This window comes from Lepus europaeus, chromosome 3, assembly GCF_033115175.1.
Source record: "Lepus europaeus isolate LE1 chromosome 3, mLepTim1.pri, whole genome shotgun sequence".
NCBI lineage: Eukaryota > Metazoa > Chordata > Mammalia > Lagomorpha > Leporidae > Lepus > Lepus europaeus.
The window spans coordinates 7,090,682-7,106,205 of NC_084829.1; the positions used below are offsets into that span (position 1 = coordinate 7,090,682).

General features: G+C 54.7%; 1 protein-coding gene across 5 annotated transcripts in view; it reads left to right on the forward strand.

The window, feature by feature from the left end:
• The first annotated feature begins 487 nt into the window (after window positions 1–487).
• The window catches only part of RREB1 (ras responsive element binding protein 1), a 135,331-nt gene continuing 120,294 nt past the window's right edge, over window positions 488–15,524 (forward strand). For 2 of the 5 annotated variants that reach the window (XM_062184305.1, XM_062184335.1), the window contains exon 1: window positions 488–679. The gene's annotated coding sequence lies outside the window, so the exon portion shown is untranslated. Of the gene's footprint in view, window positions 680–1,032; window positions 1,341–15,524 lie in introns of those variants that run through there. The other 3 variants (XM_062184318.1, XM_062184314.1, XM_062184329.1) reach the window with 2 other exon arrangements.

Genomic DNA, 15,524 nt, shown 5'->3' on the forward strand with positions numbered 1-15,524 from the left:
GCGGAGGGGCGGGGGCCGGAGGAGGTGGCCGGAGGGCGAGCGGCGGGGCCGCTGGCGATTGCGCTCAGCTGCGGCCGCCCGGACCCTTGCCCTGGCCCCGGGCGCCTGCCGAGGGCGCGGGGCAGCCCCGGGGCTGCGCGCGCGTGTGCGTGTGCGCGGGGCTGTGGCGGGGGGCGCGCTCGCCGCCGCCGGTCCCCGCGCCCTGGCTGCGGGCACCCCGCTGCCGGCGGGGCGGGGGCGGCGCTGGGGGCCGGCGGGTCCCGCGGTCCTCCCGCCCGCCCCGCCGCGCCGCCGCCGCTCAGTAACACGTCCCCAGGAGACTCGCAGGAGCAACACGTGATGTGTCTACTTATCAGGGCGAGAGGGGGAGAGCGAGCCTCGGAGCGTGCGGGCGAGGAAGCGGGGCGGGGGGCCGGGGCGGGGGCCGGGACGGCGGCGGGGGCGCGGGGGTCGCCAGCTCCTCGCCCACCGCCCTCCCTGCGGGAGAGGAGGAGGAGGAGGGGAAGTGACTGCGGAGTTGATGAACTTTGCACATCCAGAAACGCCATTTTGATTCCTTTTCCGGAACAAGTTTGCATCTCTCGTCGTGCTCTGCCCCCCCCCCCACCGCCACCCCGCCCCCGAAGCCCCGCCGGTCCCCACCGCACCATGCCCGGGGAGCCCAGCGTCCAGCGCGGCCGTAAGTACGCGCCCCGGGGGGTTCGGCTTGCGGGGCTTGGGGGTGGCAGCGAGAGCGAGATGTCTGGGCCACAGCCGGAGCGACTTTTTTTTTTTTTTTTTTTTAAAGAACTTTTTGGGGATGGGGAGGGCGACGTCTGCGGAGCGCCGCCGCTGAGGTTTTGGGAGCTCGGCGCGTCCCGGGAGCGGAGGACCCGCGCGCCCCACGCCGCGCCCCGGGCGCTCGGGGCGGAGGGGCCGGCTGGGGATGAGCGGGGCAGCCCTCTCCCCTCGGGCTGCGCGCCGGCTGCTGCTGCTCCTCCTCCTCGCCCTCCTCCTCCTCCTCCTCCCCTTCCTCCGCTCCTTTCCCCCGGCCGGGCCGCCGGCTCTGCCAACCAGTGCCCCGCCAGCGGGACCTGATGCGCATCCATATTAGCCGTCCGAGCGCAGGAATCCGGCCCGACCCGCGCCGCCGAGTTTATTTTTAACCAGCACCGCCGGGGACTCGGATGGTGCGCGCACCGCGGGCCAGAAACATCTTCCCAGCGCGGCTCTCCATCTTCCGCCCTCTCTCCCCCCCCATGTGGGAGGGGAAACTTGGCTCCTGCAGACTTTCGAGTGCCTCTCGGGGCCGGGAAGCGCGGAGATGACGGCGCCCGCCCGCCCGCCGCCGCCGCCTCGAGGTATCCGGGGGGTGCCCGCCTTGGGGGGCGCGGGGGCGCCCGCCCGGGGCCGCTCGCTCGGCCGGAGCATCCGCCGCGCCCCTGCGCGCTGCGGACTTTGATCCTCCGGGGCGCCCGGGCCGGGGACCCTGCGGGGGCCGCGCGGCAGCCCCGGCGGCGGGGGTCGCGCCGGGCCGCGGGACCCCGAGGGGGCCGGGCGCGCATTGTCCCCCGGCCCTTCCGCTGGCGGGGTCGGTGCTGCGGGGGGCGCCTGCATCGCGGGGTGGGGGCGGGGGGCGGCCGGCGGCCGGCGCCGTGACGAGCACAGGAAGGAGGCCGGGAGCATCCGAGGCGGGGCCGGCCGCCGGGGCCCGCTCCGCCGCCCAGCTGTGCAGCGCGCTCGGAAAAACTTTTGTCCGCCGCCCGCTGGACCAATTTTTTTTTTTTTTTTTTTGTGCGCGTTCTGGGGCTTCCCTCCCCTCCTCCCATCCCCGGGTCCAGCGAGGGCGGGCCCGGCGCCCCCCACCCCCGCCGCCCCGCGCGGGGCCCGGCCCCCCGCGCCCCCTCCCCGCTCGCGGTCTCTTAGGAAACTGCGAACTTCATGGTTGCTAAGGAGCAGGGGAGGTCCTTCCCGTCGCCGGCCCCCTCCCCGGGACGCGGCGACTTTGGCGCACGGGGCCAGGGGCGCGCGTCGAGGATGGCACCGGCCGCCCCCCGGGCGCGCGTGTCTGCGTGCGCGCGGGGCACCCCCCGCGGGAGGGCGGCTTGACAGGCGCGGCCGGTGCATCGCTGATGGGTTGTACGAGAGGAGCAGAGCGTTTCTCCTGGCTCAGCAGATTTGCCCTCCCTCGCTGGGTAGGAGATAGAACGTGAGCCCAGATCCGGACGAGCAGTTCGCATTCCATTACGAAATTCTACACGGCTCCGGAGCCAGCCGCCGCCGCCGCAGCTCACGGCCCGGGCACCCCGAGGGCTCCGTCTTCCTCCCCGTGCGGGGGATGCTGCCGCCGCGGCTGCAGGGCGAGCGAGCCGGCCGAGGCCGCGGACGCGGTGGTCCCGGGGCTGGGACGCCGGTCCCACCCCGGTGGTTTTCCCAGCGCCTGGGTGGGAGCTCGGCGCTCGCAGAGGTCTGCCTGTTGCATGGGGATGCTGCGAATGGCGAGCGGCCGCCGCCTCGGGAGACTTAACTTCTTTTTCTTTTAATTTTTTTTTTTTTTTTTTTTTTTTTTTGCAGAAGCTGCGTTGCTAATGTGCGTGCATCCTTGTATTTTTTTTTTTTAAGATTTTTTTTTTCCTCGTACGGATGTAGCGGTCGGTGTGTCTGTGTGTGCAGGTTTTTTCTGAGATAACTTTAGTTGAAGTGGAAGGTGTAGGAAAACAACCGGGAAGAAAAGAACTTCCTTTCCCCCCCCTCCTCCACACCCGGGTAAAGCATCCTCTAGGTTTGCTGGTTTTGGGAGTAGGCAGGTAGGGTTTCTAAGGCAAAGCTTAACCCGGAAGTCTGAGCTGGAGGCAGAAGTCTTGGCTGAAGTACCTCCTTATGTGTGCCTTTGCTTCCTTCTTTCTTTTCTTTCTTTCTTTAGTTTTTTACACTTAGTTCTGTACTTTCAGGAATCCACAGAACCCCGGAAGTGATGGGTTGGGAGTGCTCCCTAAGTAATGTATGCAAAAGTGGACCCCTGATTTCAGCTTTTTGTTTTTTTACCTCTGCCCTTTGGAGAGAGCCTTCTGGGTACCCGCTGATGGGTCCTGCTTTGATGTGCTTTTGAGCTTTGGTTACACTGATGAATTAAACATTTGAATGGCTTTAATCAAGTTTTAAATGTGTGAAAAAATACCACCCCCCCCCCACTTTTACAAAAGAAAGGGAGAGAGAAGCTCTTTGATTTAGGTATTTGTTTAGCTTGTGCTCCATTTTAGGTTAATGAACTTGCGCCGTCTTATCATTCTTAAAGTTGGATGTTTTTAAAGAGGATTGGCTGGATATGCGATACTCTTATGAAATGCTGCTGATAACTCTCTCGGTTCTGGGGAGTATCTTTCCCTGGGCTTTCCTAGTCGCCACTGCATTTGGCATCAGAAATTCAGACTCTGGACCCGGGTGCCAGACCGGTGTTTGTTGTGTGAGGAGGAGCCTGGGTCTGGCTCTTTGGTACCGTGGCGCATCCGTTCCTAACTCTTTGCATCACCCAGCAAGTGACCTTTTGATCCAAGGGTCTCTCATTTTCCGTTGCTGCAGAGTCCCAGGCCTCATTTGCATCCAGCACAGGTTTGGGGGGGCTGGGAGGGAGAAGCCTACCTCTCTAGTCCCACATCGGATCAGCAGCTGTTTCCTGGTTCTCTGCTGTACCCGGGGCACCAGCCTGCCCACGTGTTTTCTTGCTGGCTTTCACTTTTACTCTTCTACATGGGAGGCAGTATGTGGGTCCACTTCCTAGGTCAGTTTGAAAGTCTTTGCTTGCTGCCCTAGTCTCACTTGGTAACATCAGTCCCTTCGGCTAAGGAAATTTCCTAGTTAGTCAAGTAAAAAAAAAGAAAAAAAAGTACCCTTTCAGAGTTTTGCATGGCATAAAATGAATACATTTGACTCCTACAAAAATTGGTTTAAACATGTTGTCTAGAAACAAGTGAATCCTTTTGGTTTTTCTATTCATTATCCATCTGAAAAGTAGGTGGTGCTTAGAAGGTCATAGGATAAGGGTTGCTAAGCAGCTAAACAGAAGGATGCTAAAATTAACCGGAGCATTTTTGAAAGAGAGTCCATCCCTGTTTTACGTTATTTGCTGGGTTTAATTAATTTCTGAATCCTCTGTGCCCTTTGACCTAAGGAGGTAGGTTGGTAGAGTTTGTTTTGCTTTTGTTATTATATTTAAATAATGTCTCTCTCTCTCTCTTTTGTAAGGGTCTTTAAATTCAGTGCTCTGAGAGCCCTGTGGTGTCAGGTGGCAGTGTATCTGGGCCGGCTTCTTGTCGGTGACCGAGTGTGTACGGTTGATCCTTTGCAGGATACATATGTATAATATCAGTTTATTTCACATATTAATGAGTTTTTGCTTTTGAAAATTTTACAGGCTCCTCACAGTGGTTTGCATTCAAAAGACAGAAGTGCATTGCAGTATCAGTAGAAACGATGCAGTTTCTCCTGATACAAGGGACTGTGTAGCCTGCTCTGGGTCAGGTCTCCCTGGGACTCCTCCATCACCCCCCTCCCAGTGCACAGATACCTTTAAAAAAATAATTGCTTCGGGTTTGGAAGGACTGGCCCACTGTTGGACGGCAGAGTGAGCTATGATGTACATTGCATTTCTGCTGCAAGTGTGTTTAAGTCCGGGAGTTTGTCAGCGCGATGTAATGGTCGGGAGCCGTCCTGTCTTGGCTGAAGGCCTCAAGGTATTTGTGTACCTCTGACCCATTGGAACAGGCAGTGCTGAATTGGACTTTTATATACCCAAATCTAATAATTTGCACATTGGTAAATGAGTTTTCTCTCAGGTTTAGAAAGTGAGGTTTTTGTTTGTTTTTTTTTTTTTTTTTTTTTTTTAAGTAGAAATAGCCACAGCAGAGGTCAGGGAGTGATTGCCACGCCCTGGGGGCGGGGGCCCGTAAATCAGAGGTAAAGGTGTGACACAGCAACCCCGGAGGGAGGCATACGATGTGCTTTCTGAAATGCATCGCTTATTTTTAATTTCCCCTCTTCCAGAGAAGGCCGGCTACAGAAAGGGAAGCCGTGTGCTGGTGTTTTCATTACTGCCGAGGTAGAAGAATGAGGAAGGCGGTGGGGGGGCTTTTCCCGGTGCCGTGGACCTGAGTTCATCTCCCTTTCTCGCCTCACGGTCCTTGAGCGTCCAGCGTGCCCTGGGCTGCAGCCGGGTGCAGCTGGAGGTTCCCTGGGTCCCCCGTGGCCTGGGTGGGGGGAGGCATCTAGTTTTTGATTTGCGTGCAGGGTGCAGGTCAGCCGCCTCCCGGTCAGTAACGGAGGCAGGCTGTGAATAGGTGCCTCAGACAAAAGCAGGGAGAGAGGGTGGGGACTGTTTGTTCAGTGTGATTCAAGCCCGTAATGCTGAGAGAATTGGAAAACCTGTGAAGTCCCGGGCCTGGGGGCTGGCTGCTCCTGCCGGGATTCACCTGTGGGCCGCTGTGCCTGGCGGGGAGGAGGGGGAGAATGAAAACCCCCACTGGCTTTGTCAGACAGCCAGACTGGAGAGAAGAAGTCTCCGTGGGGGTAATTAGATAAAGCTTTTAAATGCTCTGTTTGTTGTTCCCCTAGCTTGCTTGGGATTTCATCTCCTGTTGCACAGATTGTGGGGTGGGATTATTATAAAAACGTGGGGAGGGCAGGATTTTTACAGAAATATTGGAGACATCTGGTAGCTTAATTAGTTAAAATTCCTTTTTCAGGTGTTCCCTTCTTGGACTGAGTTGATTTTACCGTGCTTTTAGGAAGGCCGTTTGGCATGTTTGTGCTCAGAGCAGCCGGTGGGAGCTGGGTGGGTTTGTTGACCCATTTTACAGCTGCACCCGTGGGCTGCTAAGAAATCAAGCCCGGGACCCAGCGTTCCTGACTCTGGCCTGGCTGGAGTCAGCTTGGCCCAGGGGACTTAGCTGTAAATATATACTGCCTGTTTATCTCCCTCTGTGTTTGCCTGTGCTTTGCTTGTAAGGCCAGATGCTTTGCACAACCATTCTCTGGTTCTATTTCAAGGTGTATGGGAATTTTTAAAAGACACGTTTGCCTTTGGCGGCTTTTCTGTGGATGAACGAGCCTCTGCACATCTCTTCGGTGGCTTTTTGCTACCTCGTGGAATTGTTGTAAGCATAAAATGAATGTTCCAGAAAGTCGAAATCTATATATGGAAGAAAGTGGTATATTTTGAGCACAGGAAGGTTTTGTGGGTATCCACTATGGATTTCCTCTCCAGAATTGTGCACAACTCCATTCCCTTAGGCAAAGTTTGCCCAGGAGTTTATGTCGAAATTGGGGAAATGCAAGCACTTTTCTTTCTGTTTGGACGCCGGCAGACAAACAACTAGCAGACTCTTAATGAGGTTCACGTGGGGATGGGTTTGGAGGGGATAGGCAGGTGGTAACCTTGGGACTCCCTGGCCCCAGTCTGGCGTTTTTGCAACATCTGAAGACATTCTCCAGGGTCTTATTCGGGGTAGCGTTGCTGCTGGCCCTGAGTGGGTGAAAACCAGAGATGCTGCCCCCCCCCCCCCCCAGGCCGAGACAGCCTGCTGCAGAAGCCGCGTGGCCGTGGCTCGTCCGTGGCCCAGGTGTGCTGCCTGGGTTGTGTGCCTTCTGTTTGGAGAGCAGGAGGAGTTCCAGAAAGCAAGGGAGCTCTCGTTACATGCCTGTCGGATCTCCCAGAAAACTTGGGGGACAGGAAAACCTTAAGTGGTGTTAACTATCTTTGGAAACTCCTAAAACAAACCGATTCCGCCAGCCTCTTGCGGCTGCTCTGCTGGTGGCTTCCGTTACTCCAGAGACCTGCCGTGGTGCTGTCGTCTGCCTGCTCTCCCTCATGTTTTACCTGGACTATCCCTCCCACCCCCAACTCCCCACCCCCACTTCGTTTTGAACTAGCCGCTACTTGCTTGATGTTTTCCCACTCACAGTCACCCTCTTTTCATTTTTTCGCAAACTTCTCACTTGATTGTCAGCCCCATTTTCAGGTCAGAGTTTCTGCTGTCGATCCCCACCCCTCTTGGGCAGGCTGTAAGGGGTGGGCTGGGCAGGTGGGGGCCAGGGGCTGCCATGGCTGCCAGGGATGGGCTGGGAGTCGGAGGGAAGGAGGCGGTGGTTACGTTGATGTCCCTGGCATCCCTGGACCCCAGACCAGAGACCTGGTGTAGTGACACAGGTTCCACCTTGGTCCTGGTCCTCTTCCCCAGGCACACAGGCAGGAGGCGCCGAGGAGGGGCCCCTGGAGTGGGAGAAGGCGGGAGGAGATGGAGGCTAAGTTCCGGAAAAGGAGGAGCCGTGTGTGGTGAGCAGACAGGTGCCCCCCAAAAGGGCCTGGTCTCCCACTTACCATCTAGACGTCTGTGGTTCCTTTTACACGTCTAACCAGGGGGCAGACCACAGCAGTGTGCAAACGTCCACTGTCCCAGAGGTGCTCAGTGCAGCCACCTTTTTTCTTTTTCCCCTAGGTGTTGGAATCTTTTCTTTAAAAGCTGACTGGGTCACCTGGGCCAGTATGGCTGGAGGCAGAGTAGAACAGAACAGGAGCCCTTTTAAACCATGTTTTTGTTTATTTTCGCTTATTTGAAAGGCAGACTTGACAGATCTTCCATCCTCTGGTTCACTCCCCAAATGGCCAGGAGCATGGAACTCCTGGGTCTCCTACATGGGTGGCAGGGGCTCAGGCACTACAGCCATCATCCACTGCCTCCCAGGATGCATTAGCAGGAAGCTGGATTAGAAGCGGAGTTTCTGGACTGGAACCCGTACTCTGATATGAGATGTGGGTGTCTTACCCTACTGCGCCGCGGCAGCCACCTTTGCCGTCCTCACTCGGGAATGAGCCATGCTCCTGTGGGGCGCTTTGCATTCTGGGCCTTCCCGCCCTCTTGTCCGACCCACAGACTGATACCTCCCGACTCTCCATGCACTGCTTCTCCCAGACTGGGACCATTTGTCACCAGATTACCCTGCGGGCGTTTGTAAAGTCAGCTTCCTCGCTTCTGGAAGGTGGCCTTGTGGGCCGGGATGTGGACACATCCTGGAGTTGTGTCTTTCCCCGGCCCCATGTCCACTTGGCCACCAGAGCCTCAGGGAAGCCTCCCCAGCCTGCTCTGAGAGTGGCCGCCCCTTCCGTGGCTCCTTGCTGAGACCCCGGTGGCACACTTCTCCTGAGCTAATTTTCTGCCAGCAGTGTCTCCGGAGCGCAGTTCATCTTGCGCTGTCTCCACTGCCAGGGTCCCCGTCCTCAAAAACCGAAGCCGCACATGTTATTGGCCTTTGTAAAGACATCTCTCGGCCCCCTTTGTAGGGGGATGTCCAAGCTCCTTTGCTTGGTGTACAGGGACTGTGGCCGTCTCCTTCCAAACTGAATGAACTTCTGGTCCCAGCTCTTGCCCCCTTTCACTCTGCTGCGTCCCCAGTCCCCTCCCCCACCCCTCCCCCAGCAAAGGATGTTTCTCTCTCTGCTTGCAGGGCTCTGTGAGCCTGGGAGCAGGTCCTGCTCCATCAGGCCCCTCTGCTAACAGATTCTCGCCCCCTGCACCTGGCACAAATGCTGTGTGGCTGGTGCTGACTCCATAATGTGTGTTGGTTTCTAATACAAAAGCTGAGCGTTTTTGGAGAAGAGCCACGTGTAATTTGGATGCTAAGGCCTAAAGTAGGAAAATTCAGCAAAGGGAACTAACGTGTCCAGCACGCTCAACATGGAGATGTTGAGTGCAAGGTGCTCACCAGTGGGAAAGACTTTCGCATTACAGAAATTCTAACGTAAAAGTTGGCTCAGCTTAATTTGAAGAGAGGGGGAGAAAAGTCTTTGTTAATGCCTGGTTGCGCTAAAAGCTGTCACACTGGGCCTTTGCTAATTATCACCACTTTTCATGGCTCTTGGTTTGAAGTTTACATTAAATAGGAGAGATGGGCACGCAGATCAAAGACCAGAATCATTTCGGAGCTCCAATGTGTGGGCCCATTTTCTCTGCTTAGTTAGAGTTTTGTTTCATTAGTGGTATGAGTTAATGGGAGTGTTGGGCTGTGTATAATTTAGCTTCTCTTTTTTTCCGTTACTCCTTGGATTTAAAGCAAAATGCCAAACCAGAAAACCACAGAGTATAGCTCTTGTTTTGTGTGTGTGTGTGTGGTGTGTGTGCACGTGCAGTACACATACTTGATAAAAGTTGATTATGGTTATAAAAATTGTTTTAGGGAAGCTGCCTTTTTGCTGAAACTTTATTGTTAAAAAAAAAAACCAAACACTTCTCTGAATATGCAAAATCATCTTAGCATAGCAGCTATTCTTAACTGTCTTTTAACAGAGGCACATGGATCTTCAGAAGCAGGGGCGGTACCAGGAAGATGGAGTGGGTGTTTCAAAAGACAGGGTGAACCTCGTGAATGGGTTTCCTGTTCAAACAATGAACTGAAAGAAAGAAAAACCCTTGCAGGGTGGAACGTCTTAGTATCTTTAACACAGGGTATAATCCTAGTTGATTAGAAATATATAACTAACCTTAAATATATTTTTTAAAATTTTATTTATTTGAAAGGCAGAGTGACAGAGAGAGACGACAGAAACCGATCTTCCGTTTGCTGGTTCACTCCCCAGATGGCTGTGACAGTTGGGGCTGGGCCAGGCTGAAGGCAGGAACCTGAAACTCCGTCTGGGTCTCCCATGTGGGTGCAGGGGCCCAAGCACCTCGGCCATCTTTTGCTGCCCTCCCAGGCGCATTAGCAGGGAGTTGGATTGGAAACAGGGCAGCTGGGACTCGAACCGGCGCTCTGATACAGGATACTGGCCTTGGAGTTGGCTTACCCCGCTGAGCCACAACCCCGGCTCCTAAATATCTTTCAGTGCATGCTTTCCTCCTCACTAGAGTTCTGGCTCAGACCTGCAGGTATTTTCACATATAACATTCTAACTTAGTTTTATTTCTAAGAACGCTTGCATATTTTCCTCTCTGGTTCAGAAAATAAATTTTTGAAAAGCCATTTTATCTTTCACTTTAGGATTTTTTTAATGGTTGTTTTGGGAGATAACTTTATAAAACTGTTAAGTGAGCATCTCAAACGGTTTCCCGTGACTTGTTAGTTAAATCTCTTGGTAAATCATTCTGCTTAAAGTTTTAAACTGAGTATAATTTAAAGGAGGCTTAACTTGCACATATCTGGATTTGATCTGTATTTAAATCATGAAAATGAGGTTTCTGAGAACCATTTGTTGTTAAAGAGGCCAAGCTTCAAGAACCTTCTCCCCCAAATTTATATCTGGTGGGAGGTGGGATTCAGGATCAGATTCAGACTCCTTAAAAAAAAAAAAAAAAAAAGGATTTATTTATTTACTTGAGAGGCAGAGTTACAAAGAGTCTTCCATTCGCTGGTTCCTTCCCCAAATGGCTGCAACGGCCAGGGCTAGACCGGACCAGAGCCAGGAGCCAGGAGCTTCTTCTGGGTCTCCCATGTGGGTATAGGGGCCCAAGCACTTGGGCCATCTCCCGCTGCTTTCCCAAGCCATTAGCAGAGAGCTGGATTGGAAGTGGAGTGGCCAGGACTCGAACTGGCGCTCACATGGAATGCTGGTGTCACAGGCAGAAGCTTACCCACTATGCCTCAGAGCCAGCCCCTCAAGTTCCTTTTGGAGAACATCTTGCCAATCTCATAGTTTGGCAAATTTGCCAATCTCATAGTTTTTGAGCATTTACAGATTTTTAGTTGTTAAATACTTGAATAACAACTACGTGAGGGCATGGTGAATAAGCCCCAAGAGACCAGTTGAACACCCAGCATGTTGGTTTTGTCTGTGTCTTGTCTAAAAGTTAAGTGTGACACAACATGTGCAGTGAAGTTAGGACTCTGGGGGAGGAATGGAGCACCCTGGGAGGCATGGCAAGGAGGGTTTCCCAGCAGAGGGTGCTGGGAGGCAGGTCAGGCAAGGCTTTCCAGTGGAGGATGCTGGGAGGCAGGTCAAGGAAGGAGTCTTATGGGAAGTGGTGTTTGTGCTAATATCTGAAGGATGGTGAGAGGAGGAAAGACTGCTCCTGGGAACAGCTTGTACAAAGGGCCTGGGGTTGTATGTCCAGAGAAGTGAGAGCAGCACAGTGTTTGGAAGAAGAGGAGGAGGCACAGAGCCAGCGAATGCTGGGGAGGAAGGTTTTTAAAGGTTTGGGTTTTTAAAAATTTGTTCATAAGGTCCTCTGGGAAGCTCTGTGAGGTAGCAGGCCTGATGAGCTTTGCATTTGTAAGGAGCTGTGACCAGACCAGGCTAGGAGGAGGCAGCTGTTTGACCTCTGTTTACAAGATCAGTTGGGAGGCTGGCTTTTGAACACGTTGACAACCATCGGGGGTCTGGAGTCTGATGGCAGGAGCGATGAGGAGCTCAGACAGACTTCAGAGAGATTTAGGAGGGAGGCAGACCGGCCGGGAGGGGCTGGGCCTGCGTGGCTTCTGGAGCGGGGTGGGTGGCGGTGCCTGTCTCTGACATCGGAACCCTGAATTAGGTGGGGCTCAGGAGCCCTTTCCAGCGTTCACGTTTCCCAGTTTCGTCAGTGCCTTCTCCCCTCGTGCGGCTTTGGTGAGAACCAGGCCCGCGTGGGTGCAGCACGAGAGGCGCTTACATAACAGTGGGTGAAACGGAAGCTCTGCTGCTCACCTGTGGGAACTGAGCAGCGGCTTCCTCCTTCCCACTGCTCCTCCTCTTCCTCCTTTCCTCTCAGCGTCCTGCCGCTGCGGGAACAGGGCCTGGGTCTCTGAGTGGTCTTCAGGGAGCCGGCCTGGCTCCTGTCGGCACTGCTTTACCTGGCCTCTGAGCTGAGGCCCCAGGAAGAGGCGTTGGGGTGAGAACCCGCGGGGGCCTGTTAGGAGCATGAGAGCGCCTTCCACAGCCGGACTTTGCCACTTCTTCCTTAACTGGAGCCGCGCACAGGACCTCCGTGGTCACCTGACACCCGCAGTGCCTTAGTTGCATCAACATTGTGCTTGCCCGGTAATCTGTGTGAAAACAAAGTTCATTCAGTAACAGCACTTGGGTGCCTGCTGTGCCGCCTCTGCAGTGGCGCTCGTTCCCTCCAAGCGGCTGGCCAGCCGGGCCTCAGACACCTCTGGCCACGCAGATGGCTCCCTGCCTGCCTCCAGGCAGCCCTTGGGCTTTCCCGTGTACCATGTTCCTGCACTTGTTTTTTTTCCCCTATAGCACACAGAATCTTCCCCGAATCCGAGAGCGGTGAGCTTTCTGCTGGGTTGCTACAGGCTGCAAGCCGGAGCCCAGGCACCCTGCCCTGTGCTGCCTGCGGGGGGGCCCTGCGTGCTCTGACCTGCAGTGGGGGCCTGAGGGAGGGGGCCGAGCTCCTGGATCTGGGGAATGCTCTTCTCTGACATCACCCAGATGACACCAGAGCCTGGCGTGGTCCTGACTGACGGACAGACAGACGGACAGAGTTGGCGTTCAGCGCCCGGTGCCTGCGGCCCGCCGCCCACGCCGGGAGAACATGATTTTCCACCTCTCCCTTGGGAGCATGGATGTTTTCACATCACCGTGACCACCAATCCCGTTAGAACCGACACCCCGCTTTGTTCCGGCCCCGTATTTGATTAGATGGGCTGAATGAGGAGGGGGGGAGTCACAACAAAGACCTTGCCCCTCCCCCTTTTAAAGGGGTTGAGTGTGTCTTTTGAAAACTTAAATTTCAAGGTACTATACAAATAGCTTCGCAGTCCTTCACCTCACAACAGGTGGGTGGGTTTGGGTGTCTAATAAGAATTTTGTTAAAAATACAGCTCACGAAACAATTGCCTCGTAGTAGACATCCAGAACTGGTTTTAATACTCTGTTCAGTAACTGGTTTCTGGTGCCAGATGTATGTAAGTTTGCCTTTGGATAACCCATTGATCGCTGCTTAAATTTGCAGTGCTAGGTGGTGGTGACCCTGCACACTTTCTGTTGGGTGGCTTATTTTTCTTTAACCATTTGTGCACTATTGTGGCATTCTTGTTTTTCATTTTTAGTTTATTTGGAGAGGCAGAGAGAGCTCCCTTCTGCTAGTTCATCCCTCAGATGCCCATGATGGCTGGGAACTCAGTCCAGGTCTCCCATGTGGGCGGCACAAGCTCAGGTACTTGAAGCATCATCTGCTGCCTTCCGTGGTCTGCATTAGAAGAAAAATACAGACAGGAGACAGAGACTGGCACTTCACGCTGGAACATGGGTGTCTTTTTCTTTTTTTTTTTTTTTCCTTTTTAAAGATTTAATTTATTTATTTGAGAGGCAGAGTCAGAGAGAAAGGTCTTCACCTGCTAGTTCACTTCCCAGATGGCCGCAACGGCCAGAGCTCAGCCGATCCCAAGCCAGGAGTCAGGAGCTTCTTGTGGGTCTCCCACGTGGGTGCAAGGGCCCAAGCACTTGGGCCATCTTCTTCTGCTCTCCCAGGCCAGAAGCAGAGAGCTGGATTGGAAGAGGGGCAGCTGGGACAGGAACTGGTGCCCACATGGGATGCCAGTGCTGCAGGCGGAAGCTTAGCCTATGCCGGCCCTGGAACCATGAGCCATCTTAACCAACGGCTTCAGCACTAGGCCGGACGCCCAGCCTGCTTTTACTGGGCTTGCTGTATTGAGCTCTCTGGGCTCTGGGGTGTTGGCTTTCCTACGTGTGATCACCTTCTGTATTGTCAGACCGTCTGAAATGCAAATTGAGCACATCTTATGTAAAACTTAGGAGATTTGTGATCTAAGTTCATAAAGAAATAAATGTGGGGAGTGTCAGTGAACTTTCTCCGGAGAACTGCCGAGTGGCCTGTGGAAGGCAGGCCATGTGATGTGTCCCTGGGGGTGTCTGGGACCTGTCCCCAGAGCCACTGCTACCTTGCTCAGACCTTAGCGCCGTACAAACGTTGCTTTTCCTAGGGAGAAGCGGCTGCTCCGCCTTGGAGAGCTGCCGTGGCGGTGAGGGGCGCTGTGCTGCTGAGGGTGGGGGCACATGTGTTCTGAAGCTTGCGCTGCACTGGCGAGCGTGTAGTGTGTGGGCACGTGTCCGTTTTGTGGCCTCCAGAAGAAATCGGGGAGGTGCGTCTGTCTGGGGGAGGTCATGTGGTTAGCCGTTGTATTGAGAGACTCTGATTTATCACTGTCATAGAAAATGGAACTGCAGAAGGGCTGCTTCAGCCAGCCTGTAGCTGCGGTCGCCTGGTCTATCTCTGGAGAGCTGAGTACACAGAAACCCAGTGGTAAGCAGCAGAAACTATGGTTGGTTACTCCTATTACAGATGAATCTGGTAGGGTGCATTTCATCTGGGTCAGGTCCCTGGGCGAGGCCCACCTGTGTCTGCCGGAGGTCAGATAAGCCCGAGCAAGGTAGCTCGGTCTCTCTCCGCCCCTGCGAGACTTAACTCTGGTGACTCGGATCTGATGTGTCAACAGCCTGAGGTTATTACACTTTAAGGTTCACCTTTCCTTGCTTGTGGAAGTACGCGCGGTGTGATGGTGGCAGGAACAGCAGGATAAGTTGGCACGTACTTCTGACCATTGCCCTCTTATTTATTTATTTATTTTTTAAGACTTATTTGTTTGAAAGGCAGACTTAGAGAAAGAGGTCTTCCATCTGCTGGTTCACTCCCTAAAGGGCCACAGTGGCCAGAGCTGAGCCAATCTGAAGCTAGGAGCTGCTTCCGGGTCTCCCACGTGGGTGCAGGGGCCCAAGCACTTGGGCCATCTTCTACTGCTTTTCCAGGCCATAGCAGAGAGCTGGATTGGGAGTGGAGCAGCCAGGACTCGAACCGGCAGCCATATGGGATGCTGGCACTGCTGGCAGAGCCTAGCCTAGTGTGCTACACCACCGTCCCCGACCATTGCCCTCTTGACATGGGCCACCTCACTCACTCCTTACAATGAGCCTTGGGCCCCGTGGTGTCGGCACAGTTATTATTCCTGTAAATGAGACCCAGAGAGGTGGCTGGCTGGTGGCATTTGAGCAGTGAGTCTGAGACCAGAGGCTGTGCCTCCAGCCAGGCCGGAGCCACCTGCCCTAGTGACATGATCAGATCACTAAGTAAGCACCCAGGGAAGGCCTGCTGCGTGGCCAGCCCTCTCCGAGAGGCACACTGAGGGGAGCTGGGCAAGGACTTGGTGGTCTGGCCTGGGGGCGTGACTAAACGAGAGGGACCCGCACTCTGGCTGGGTTGGTCGGGAGTGGAGGCGGGTGTTGGGTGGAGTGAGCAGCTTCCCAGAGGTGGTGTCAGCCTCAACCTCCCAGGAGTCTTCCCCGCAGCCAGAGATGCGTGGAAGTGGAAGAGGGTGGGCTGGCCCTCCATGTGGGGGCGCGGTGGGGCTTGCCCGTCTCTTGTGGACACCCGCTTTACCCTCACTGAGAGCACCTGGACCTGGTTTCAGAGGAAGACTGGTTTGTGGGCCACTTGTAAGGAGACGTACTGGGGAGTCTAGTGTTGCTTTGGGTATCTGTAGGGCCAGTGCCTACAGAGGTTCTCATAGGTTGTTTGAGGTTCTCTTAGGTGGTTGTTCCTTCTTGGATATGCAGACTGGAA